Source organism: Silurus aristotelis (genome assembly GCF_946808225.1).
Source record: "Silurus aristotelis genome assembly, chromosome: 9".
In the NCBI taxonomy this organism is placed as follows: Eukaryota; Metazoa; Chordata; class Actinopteri; order Siluriformes; family Siluridae; genus Silurus; species Silurus aristotelis.
In genome coordinates this window covers 27,596,225-27,607,570 of record NC_139582.1, presented here as the reverse complement: position 1 = coordinate 27,607,570, position 11,346 = coordinate 27,596,225, and the positions used below count along the sequence as shown (strand labels likewise).

At 39.3% G+C, this 11,346-nt stretch overlaps 1 long non-coding RNA gene across 1 annotated transcript in view; it reads right to left on the bottom strand.

The window, feature by feature from the left end:
- Positions 1–5,959: 5,959 nt before the first annotated feature.
- The window catches only part of LOC310731254, a 61,474-nt gene continuing 56,087 nt past the window's right edge, over positions 5,960–11,346 (bottom strand). Inside the window, exon 3 of the long non-coding RNA XR_014535130.1 lies at positions 5,960–6,348. This is a non-coding gene — a long non-coding RNA (uncharacterized lncRNA). The remainder of the gene's footprint in view (positions 6,349–11,346) is intronic.

Sequence of the window (11,346 nt, the reverse complement as noted above, 5' to 3'; positions counted from 1 at the left end):
CAGCAGATTTCAAATGCCACACCGTCTGTTGCACCATTCCTCCCAGGACAAGATGGCAAAAAATGAACCAACCTAATAATAAAAAAAAAAAAACCCTGTGTTTTGTTTGTGTCAGCAGATAAACAGCTCCGTAAATTATTTTACATTCCGCGGTCGCTCACGGTTTTGCTAATACTACATCCATGGTATTGAAATATCATGTTTGTGTACTTTTTATATTGTACATTAAGCATTTTATTTAGTCCTTACTAAAAAAAAAAGGACGAATGAATAGGCTGATTTATTTATTTGTTTGTTTTTGCGGTTTCAATTAATTTAATTCAAATTTGCTAATCATTATTTAACATTGTATTCAATTTTCTATTATGAACATTTTTGGCAAATACACAAAATGTTACTTGCTACTGTAGCATCTGTTCTTCTGCTTTTTTTCAAAATGAAAAAAAGTGTCGTTATAGTGCCATCACAGGTGCAAAAGAGGTTATCCATTATATGGACATACATATCGGGACTCCTGTATTTTCCCCTCATATGTGGTTCTTCCATAAACTGTTGCCACAAGGCACACAATTAATGTTGTAGAATGAAATGTTGCTTTCAAATGAACTAGAAGACCCAAACCTCTCCCAGCAGGACAATGCCCTTGTGCACAAAGCCAGGTCCATGAAGATAAGGTTTACATGGGTTGGAGCGGATCTTGGGCGGCCCGATATAAAGCTCTGAACTCAGCCCTATTGAACACCTTTTAATACATTGGAACACCCTACATCAGTACCTGACTTTACAAACAACCTTATGGCTGAATTTCATGGAACCCCAGGGAGTTGATGAGGAACCATCCCCAGCTGCACAGAGTGGTCTCCAATCGAAGAGAACCTAATCCAGAGGCATGCCGGGACGAAGTGGGCAGATCCGAGGAGGGGTGAGGGGCAGGAACAGTGGTCACTGGAACCTCAGGAGCATATTTAACTCGACCGAGAGACCAAATGGATCTAGTGGAACATCTTTCTAGAAGAGTGGAGGTTATTAGAACACCAAATGGGGATTAAATGTGGTATGAGATGTTTAAAATCCTACACAAACCAATCATGGAATTACCATTTAACATAACATGTTACCATAATGTTAGTGCTACATTCGCTATGTTTTAAAGTATACACACCCTTGACCATGTGCACCACAGATAGCCTGTTGCCACAAAGTTTTAAGCACACAATTACAGTTACGAATTTGTACAGACATGGTCCGTTAGGGTCGATGTGAAAGAAATTGAATGGCCCAAGCATTAACCTCAACCCCACCGAACACCTTTTGGATGAATTAGAACACTGGGCACGTGTCCATGATTCTCAATCGACATCGGTGCCTGACCTCACTAATGCTCTCGTGTCGGAACGAATACAAGTCTTTAAAGCCGTAAAAAAAATCTTTCGGGAAAGCCCTGTCAGATGATCGGTGCTTATTATGAGAAAAATAAGCAAAAAACAGCGGGTGTTTGAGGAGGCATATGCATAGTAATGTCCATGGTTGTGGAATGGTCCTAAATCTTGGTTAAAACGATAATGCTTATTATGTGTAAAAGTTTCCAAAGCTACTTTCTGTTTACAAGCAGGATATCCAGAGGATTCTTGGACCTGTTCTAAAGGCATGTCTTTGGAATGCCTTCGACATTAAAAAGGAAGTGTGGGACGATTCGTTAAGCTTGAAAACAAACGAGAGTGCACACATTTATAGATGAAGAAGATTTTCGCTTTTGCATTCTGTGAGTTGATGAGACAAGTGAAGACCCAAATGTGCCAGCTTTTGAGCAAATCTGAAAAGAAAGAAAAAAACCTCCAAAAACCCCACAATCTAAGTTTCCAAGTCATAGTAAGCACGCAAAAAAAAAAAAATCACTAATAAACAAAGTGACGAATTCATGACTAACCAAAACCTGGAACATGAAGCAAGGAAACATCTAGACATAGCAACCATAGATGACAAGAATCAAATGCCGTATCGAAAATTCTCTTGCTCATTTCCTGAGCCCTATAGAGTACATGGCAGTTAAGTTTGGTATATGTAAGATTTTTTAACCAAAAGGTGCACATTATATAGTGTACATTGCACAGTGTATATTACATTCTACACTGCAGTCATTGAATCCGTCCTGTGCACATCCATCACCATCTGGTTTGGAGCAGCAGAAAACAGGACAGGAACAGACTGCAGCATACAGCTAAAACAGCAGAAGCAATCATTGGTGCTCCCCTGGCCACTCTCTCGGACTTGTACTATACAGGAACCGAAAAAAACGGGCAAGAAAAATCGCAATGGACGCTTCGCACCCTGGACACAACCTCCTTCAACTCCTCTGCCAGACACAGGAACAGTTTCTTTCTCCCGGCAATCACCCTCAATAACAACTGACCTTAATTATATGCCCTGCTTTATATGTTACACACACTATAGCTGCTGTATATTGTACAGATGTTCTAAAATGGTGTTATGGAGTTATACGAGTGTTAAATTGTCCTATTTAACACTCATATCGTCAATATTGTCTCGCATGCGCCATCTTGTTACATCCGAGCTAAATGTATAGTGTTGTTTATGTCTGTACTTTTGAAAGTCACCAACAGCTGGAACCCATTCCCTTGTGTGTGTCAACACACTTGGCCAATAAACCTGAATCTGATTTGATATACTGTATTATAGTGCACCATGAAGGAGACAGTGAGCGCTTTCAGATGCAGCCAAAGGCTGTGATGCAAGGTGAAACTTGCACCGTTGTTTATTTGGTCAAGCATTACTCAATGGCAAAGGACAGGCAGAACTACGCATTGCTCAATAGGTGTTAAGGCTTTCTGCTGATACAGTGAATGTAGACAAAGTAATCGAAGCTAAACGCAGTACAGGTGAACACAATAAGGGAACAATCCAATTACAGGACATTCACTTTAAATGGTATTTGGCAGACACCCTAATCCAGAGTGACTTTTCTCATTTATACCCATGAGCAGTTGAGGGTTAAAGGCCTTGGTCAAGAGGCCAGTAGTGGCAGTTAGGTGGTGCTGGGATATGAACTAATGTCCTTCTGATCAGAAGTCCAACTCCAATTCAATTTTAATGTGACTTGAGTAAAAATTCTTAGAGTATCTGATTGTAACAGTATTTTACTCGCATTGAACGCAGGCTTGCAGACAGACAGAGATTAACCTCACTGTTGAATAGAACAAACACATGACCTTCAATAGTTTGCCTGAGCGCTTGTCCTGTTTTGAAGCAAAGATGAATGTTTCCTGCGTGTCTTCCACACAAAATAGAAAAAAATATTACTTGCCCTTTCCTTTCTTTTCTTCCTTCTTTTGCTTTCCACAAAAAAAAAAAAAAAGTCAATTCTCAGCACTCTGCCTCTAAGTGTGTGTGCATTTATGTCTCTCCAGATGGGTTCTCCTTTCATTGTGGGTTTTTTTTTTTTTTTTTTTTAAACGTTCACCTGATAGATGACCCACTGGTTGCTTGACGTAATTTGTGCTACCAAAGAAATACATAGCGTACAGTCATGTTGTTCTGGGGAAATAATTAAATGGTGGAGCGGTATAATGCTAGACAGGAAGCAAAGCGGGCTGAAGTTTTTTTCTTTTAGATTGACCGAAGTGTTTTATTCCTTTTACGCTACAGCAGCTCGAGGAATCGTTGTTCAGCTTTGTAGATATTTTATATTGTGATGGATCATTATGCAGTATGGAAGCTACAGTATATGCAGACATTCCCCCCCCCCCCCCTTCCCCCTAGCTTTCTTACTTCTAGTACTTTAACTGGTCACTCTTAAAATACTGTTTAGAGATTCAGGAACTATGCATGAATTTCTAGTTCTTTATTAACATATGTCTTAAACTCATTCACTTAATGAAACCACTCTATAGCTAGCTGTCACATTAGCTGAGTGAAGGCTATGGAAGTGTTTGCTCAGGATCCTGTACTGTATCTCTAGCTTTGGATTGTCATCTTTTAGCAGGTGCTCAGCAGGAACCTTAGGGTAAGGCTGCTGGAGAAATGGCCCACTGTTAAAGACAACATTCAGCAAATGTTGTACTGTAGGATTGAGTCAAGTTCTGCATTCGGGGTACAATACTCCAAAAACTAATCTGGAGCCAGTCGATAAGAACTTATTCTCATAGAAACAGCAGCACCAACACAGTTTCCTTCGGTTCAAACATTTTTCCCGTTCCTCCAAGGACAGTGTGTATTTAAAGCAGCCAAGTTGGTGCCTATTATCTTGGTAAAGCCTATATTGTGTTTTTGCGGGGGGGGGGTTTTGTTTGTTTGTTTGTTTTTTTCTAAAGACACCATTGGCCATTGCTGTCTTTAGTTGATGGACTGCTGAGATCTCTGTCCTTGATCTTCTTAGACTCCTGCGATTGTGTTCATCAAAAAAAAAAAAAAAAAGAAGTGAATGTATACAATGCAGGAAAGTCTTCTAAATGCTGGAAATTCTTGCTTCTCCATTCAGGTCAAAGCATTTATTCCCACTTTTCTGTCGTAATTAACAGTTACAGCATCACGTGTCAATCTGAGTTCCTGCAGTAGGTGACTTCAAAACGATCGTGCACGTGTGTAGCGTTGGCGCATCGAGTTGGCGAACGTCCCTTATTAACTTCATTAATTGAACATAAGGCAATTCCTTTCCGACTTGAAATACAGCGACCATTGGAGCCTAGATGTCCACTTTTGCAGCAGCAGCATTTTTATTTATTTATTTTTTTTAACATCTCTGCGCTTGAATAGGCTTAATAGAGCTGTCTTTGGATTCAGCAGCCGTATAGAACATCTAGTCCATAAAATATCAAATATTGCTACACAGGGCACATTTCCTTTAGACTGCTGTTCCAAACGTTACAAGTATGACTAATGTATATGTAATAGTTTAACGGTTAATGCATTTTGCTGCAAAAGTTTGTTATTACCGGTTATACTGTACTTAAGATTCGTTTGCGCTTTTTTGAACATTTTCATTCCACATTTAGTGCCTACTCGCCGTTCTAATAACCTCCACTCCTCTGGGACAAAGTTTCACTAGATTTTGGGGTGCGCTTGCGAAGGTTCAAGCCACAAGGATGTTAGTAATGTCAGGTACTGATGCCTGGGATTCAGTCAGCTTTTTAATCAACATGTTTTACAGGGGTTGAGGTCAGCGCTCTATAGCAGAAGATCTTCCACTCCAAACCATGTAAAGCATATATTCATGGAGCTGGCTGTGTGCACAGGTGCATTGTCATGCTAGAATAGGTTTGGGTGTCCTCAAATTCAAGTTCATTCTACTGCAGTCAAAGACGTCTAGACAAGTGTGTGTCTGGAACTTTGTGGTAAGAACTACAGTACATATGGCTGAAAAAAAAAAAAGTGTCCTTTTTCCCCATGTAATAAATGTATTAATGAAGAGCAACTTATTCGTTTCTACTTAGTTACCCCAACCTTTTAAGCACCACGGACCGGTTTAATGACGGACAGTATTTTCACGGACCGGCCCTTAAAGTGTGGCGGATAAATACAACAAAATACTAACTGGTACTAACTGGGGTACCCGGGGGTTGGGGACCACTGATGTAGACAATTGAAAAATTCATTTGTATTAAAAAAAAAAAGTCGTTCATTGAGTAGTTTTGTTGTTGAAGAAGTCTTATTTGCTCATAGGCGCAATTCTCTTGATGACTTTCTTCTCTCAAGCAAAACAATTATCTCGATTTGACTTGTGGTGTATTGTTTTCGAACCTTTCCACCACGTTTTGTATCGCTATCATTAGGATTAATCTTTTACTGAACGCTTTCTTTGGTGCTTTTTTGTCTCCACGAATATTGTTTTTCAAAGGCGTGCTAATTGCTATCTTCTTCACCGCTCTGTCATGGTTATGCATGAGGAACATCTTCAAATGGAGTGTGTCTTACAGATAAACCGCCCACACTGCCTTCCTGATTAATAAGTTACTATGTTCTCGCTCGTGCCGCTTGCGCTGGAAAGGAGGTCGGGCCTCGGCAAAGGAAAGCGGGGGAGGAGGACCCCCTGCCAACATGGAAATAATGCATTTTACAAGCAGATGTGAATTGGGCTTCAATGGACTTGCATCCATTGTAAAGGCATGAGGGCATTAAGGACAATCAAAAGATCAATATAATAATATTAATTGTATTATTTTATTTATTTCCCTTCATACGTCGGTCTTGCAATATCACTGAGCACTTGCTTGTCCTCTTCTCAATGTCTTCAGGAAATTCGGATGATGCAAATCGGTCAAATCTGTTGAAGCGGCTGTTGCATCAGGTCCTTCCGGTGCTGAGATTTGAGACGCGTCTCAACTTGTAAATCTTCTATTCGTGTTAAAAAGCAAAAAAAAAAAAAAAAAGAAAAGAGGAAGATATGTTAATACATTGACTTTCTCTTCAGTCTGGATCACAATAAGTGATTCACTGAATCTCCTGCTCTTTGGAAACACAGAGTTCTTTGCTGTGAAGGAGAACATATTTATAAAGTGTGGCCTCATATTCAAGAGCAGTCAGAAGATTAAAAATTGTTATTAGGTCTGACATCTGCTGCTGCCACTGCTTCTTCTGGTTGAATAAACACTGAGACATACAGCATGTACCTCCATGATTAAATCCATCCCATCACTTGGGAGCCTATTAGTTTCTGCATTTTTTTGCTGTAGCACCCAATTGAATCCAATGACATGGTTATAGCGCTTTTAACAATAAACATTGTTAACGAATTGCATTGATGATGAAGCGTCGCAGGAAATCTTGAAGCAGACACTTTTCGAATTCCTTATCTCTGTATGACAACAGACCAGCGAGACAAAAGGTTCCTTGTTATTGCTCTTTTTCTGCTGGTAAAATGTATACACTATATGAAAAATGTCTGCAGACACTTGACCACAAGATCCGTGTGTGCTTTTTGAACATCCCGTTCCACATTTGTTCCCCATTTCCTGTTCTAACCACTTTACATACCGGGCATATAGGACAGTACATACAGAAGACTCATGAAAGGATGGAGCGTAGAGCACAACGTCTGGGACCTTCTGATATTAGACTATCACGGTAACGTTTATATCCTCCGACTAAGATTCGGACTGGCGAGTTTGTGTACGTGAGCAGGTGTAGTTGTCCAGGCACAGGGCTCTAATCGACTCCGGGTCCATAACGAATGATTTATTGAAAGGACGGAATGCTTCAAATAATCTATTCAAATTAAAGAAGAACTACAAACAATAAGGTGATGAACTTTAATTAGACTTAATCAAGATCAATCTTTTTTTACTTATTTAGATTTGAGTTCAAAAATTGGATTCATGTAACAAATTGCAATTCGTTTTAGTAGCTTTTACAGCAGCGCATGAAAGACCAACACACAGCATTCCATCACCAACGCCAGTGGATTCAGTAATTGGACCACTGGGTGGGTCACCCCACATAACCGTTTGGGGAAGATACGAGGTGGTATCAAAACGTTTCAAGACTTTGTTTATCTACGTCGCCTCACGATCACCTTCACCTTCCTGCCACTTCTTTAATGTGTCTTGGAAGTCCTCTTTTCCAAGTGTTTGAAGCACCTTCTGAGATTTGTGCCGGATCTCCGCAACGGTGTCAAAATTGCTTTGATCCAGCTTTGACCTGGATCCTAATTTTCGGGAAGAGGATGGAGTCCACCAGAGGTGGGAAGTAATACTTCTTTACTGTACTTAAGTAGATTTTTCTGATGTATATTTATTGTTAAATCTTTCTTGTCATGAGCCATTTCAATGTTTAAAAGTTTTTTCCATTTAATTTTATTTGTGTTTTATATAAGGGATGCTGCCATATGTTGCTATTTTTTAAACAAGGATATACATACACTATAATTCTAAAAGTATTGGGTCACCTAGTCATTAGTACGGTATGTAATTTTTGAGCATTGCATTCCACATTTTGCCCCAAATTGCTCATATATTTCCCTCCACTCTTCTGGGAAGATGTTCCACTAGATTTTGGAGTGTGCTAATGGATATTTGTGTTCTTCAGCTACAAGGGTGTCATGAAAGGCAGGTACTAATGTAGGTGAGGTGAGGAGACCTGGGGTGCAGTCAGCGTTCACATTCATCCCAAAGGTGTTCAGTAGGGATGAGATCAGAGCTCTATAGCAGGCCACTCGAGATCTTCCTCTCCAAAGCATGTAAACGAGATCTTCAAGGAGCTCACTTTGTGCACATCACCATGTTGGAACAGGTTTTGGGTTTCCAAGTTTGGGTGAATGCAAACTTTAATTATAGCGGATCTCAAGATGTCCTGCATAATTGAGTGCCTCCAGCTTTGTGGTAACAGTTTGGAAAAGAACCACATATCGCTGGAAAGGTCATGTCAAACGTCTCTGGGACAGATTTGTCCAATATCACGCAGAATTTCACGCATGCTCTTTATTCTTACTTACTATCGACAATGAAATTGAAAAAAAAAAACGTGATTAACGCACATGGTCAAAGTAGTGCCAGTTTGTCTTTAAACTTTTTGATACCACCTCATATGGCATATGGCAAAAGTCAGGTGCCCCAATATATTTGCCATCCCTACACACACACACACACACACCCTATAAGCATAGATTAGGTGAAGTTTTCTGTCAGGAGATGTTTCAAAATTTATGAAAGGAGTTTTGAGTTTTGATGCTTTGAAGAGTTTGAGCTTCTCGGTTTCTCAGTAGAATGATAAGCTGTAAAGTGGTTTTTTTTTTTGTTTTTTTTTTATGGCTCATTAACTTTGAGAGAGAAAGCAGATGAGTTTGTGAGTGAATGTCTTTGTGTAGATCTTATAAATGCAGGGATAATTAGAGCCAAGTTGATTTTGGCTCACAATCTTAAAAAGGTTTCATTATAAATATCATCATTCTGATGTGTAATAACGCATTTTAAAAGAACGTATATCGTGTGTTTTCATTTTTTTTTTCCTCTGACAAAAGTACACACATCCTTCACTCAAGTAGAAGTACAGATACTGATGTTTTAAAAGAAGTTCTAACTACACTTTTTCACTCAAGTTAAAGTAAATATGTTTGGGTTCTGACATGTACTTAAGCAAAAAGTAGTTATTACTAAAACCTGTTTTGGAAACTGGACCTCACGTCATGAATAAATTAATCCAAAAGAATTTCAAATATTGTTACCTAATGAATGTATCCAGGATAAACATCCACCATATAAAACACCAGCAGAGAAATAATAACGACGATCAGGTGATCAGGAATGTCTCTGTTCTCGGTCATGTTTACATCACTGACTCCCTCTGTCTCATCTACGTTAACCCCATACTTGCTTCAGCTCCAGTCGCGTCCCACCTGAAGATGATGGACCTTTAAAGTAGTAGATGCCCGCAAACATCCCGAACCATCTAGAGACGTACCAGCGCTTTTTGGAATACACTTTATGTGGAGTTTGGACATTAGACCTCTTTGAGTGTTTAAAGGCTCTGGCATGGAGAAGCCGGTGTTGGATCTATGATGATCTTAAATGAGCTATTTTATGAGTTGCTCAGTAGCTTCTGGTTCCATAACGTCAACTGACTGTACTACTAGAACATTACTAATAATCTTACATTGACAAATGTGGATGGGTTTCCCTTTTGAGTCTAGTTCCTCTCAAGGTTTCTTCCTCATAACATCTAAGGGAGTTTTTTTCATCCACTGTAAAAATGTCCACTGTAAAAAGCGCTATAGAAATAAACTTGACTAGATTGAAAAAGCAATGCCTGGAAATTGATTAGACATTGATGACGTCACCAAATAGATTAAAAGTGTCTGGATCGAAAATGTAAGAAGTAGAGAGGACAGATATTTGTGTAAAAAAAATGTAATGGGTGAAAGTCAAAAGTTTAAAAAATAAACAGTGAAGTACTGACACCAGAAAAATTTACATAAGTACAGTAACAAAGCATTTGTACTTCATTACTTCCCACCTCTGCAGTCAAGCTTCACTTGTTGGCAGGCTTTAAATCACCAGGCGTCTCATTCGGACTTTAATGACGTCGGATCCTCTGCTGTATTTTCTTCTTTGTGAATTTTAGTGGTAACGAATAACACGACTACAGAGAGCAGGGAACAGAAGGTCTTGAGGATATAATGGAAAGGATGGATCCAAGATAATCGAAGTCCACAGCTTGAATTATCATGCCTGTCCATCTCAGTCTTTGTTCACGGTGCATTTGCAGTGGCAGGAGTGAAGCGGCGAAGGGGAAGCGCAAGACTTTGTGTATTGAACATGCCCTGAAAGGACCCTGTGACTGACAAGCGCAAATCTCAGAGGGGAAAAATATAACGGATACCCAAACACAGTTAAGGCATGCGAGATCAAATCGTTCGTGGAGTGAGTGGCATTTTTATGAAAATCTGGGAAATTTAGAGAAAGTGAATTACCTGCATTTCACTAGCAGACTAGACTTCATGGGGTTGAAAAAAAATGAGTATTAAAAATATTTTCTAGGGATATGTTGGCTTCTGAAACAGCCTCAGCCTGTCAACCCCTACACTTGGGATAAATCAGCTGAGTGGCAGGACTTTTTGGACCAGGTTTGAAGAGAAAAGGCTTTCCACATTGGTGAAGGCTTTTGGAGGAACTAACTTCAGATTGGGATGTTCAACAAGGTGTCCAGTTATAAAGGAATAAAGGACACAAATGAATAAAATAGATAATTATCAAGTGTCAAAGTGCTTATCGATCCTTGTCTGAATATGTCTCTTGGCATGGGTGTGTCTATAGAGGGTGATAGAATTGGGAAGTTAAATAAACATCTATACCCGTTCATCTACCCATCTATTTATCCATAGCCCGTCCGTCCGTCCATCCATCAACATGCAGCAGTCCATTGAACTAATTTTTATTTGTATAGCTCTTTTTTGGGCATTGTCTCAAAGCAGCTTTACACAGATAATTTATGAATAGTATAAATAATGAATAAATAAAGAATGAATAAGAATTTAATAAGTGTAAGTATTTTCCTAATACGCAAGCTGGCTTAATATTTCCATCCATCCATCCATTACCATTCATCTATCCATACATCCATAGCTATCCATCCATAACCATTCATCTGTCCATCCATAGCATGAATCCATTTATCCATCCTTCCACCTATCCATCCATCACCATCCATCTATCCATACATAACCATTCATCAATCCATCCATATCTATTGAAATCCATCCATCTATCCATCCCAAGCAATCTATCTAGCCATCCATAACAATTCATCATCTATCCATAGCCATCAATCCGTTCATCCACCCATAACCATTCATCTATGCATATCTATCCATCCATGTCCATCCATACCTATTTAACTACC